Below are 489 nucleotides of genomic sequence, written 5' to 3'. Positions count from 1 at the left end.
TTTGTCTTTAGTGTTTCAATGCTTACTGAACAAGAACCAGACAATTGCATGTAGCTTAATTAATGGGTTGCCTTTTGAGAATAATTCACAGAAGAAAGCAAAATACGTCAACAGCCTGTGTTTGAACCGGGGCCCAATCAGAGATCAATTGCTACATTATATTTTTGCGAGGCTGTATGTTGAGGGAATTATCCAGCAAACAAGACCGGGCTGGGAGGGAAGGACGAGGTTTTTAGCAGATAACACTGTTGAGTTTATGTTGTTTTGTCAGACAAATACACACAGTGTAGTTTCTTCTAAATCTTTCTATTTTATGTCAAATTTACTGATGCAAGAGTTTCATATTTGTTATCAAAATAAAAACAAAATAACATTGTTGTTTTTTCATGTTCAAAAGTTGACAGAAAAATAACCCAATGGTTGAACAAAAAATTGTAAAAGTTTATATATTTTTCTCAGGATCGCAAATTGAGCACTAAGGCAATATCA

The sequence above is a fragment of the Salmo salar genome, chromosome ssa29, assembly GCF_905237065.1.
Source record: "Salmo salar chromosome ssa29, Ssal_v3.1, whole genome shotgun sequence".
NCBI classification, from domain to species: Eukaryota; Metazoa; Chordata; class Actinopteri; order Salmoniformes; family Salmonidae; genus Salmo; species Salmo salar.
Note: the sequence above shows the minus strand (reverse complement) of the source record.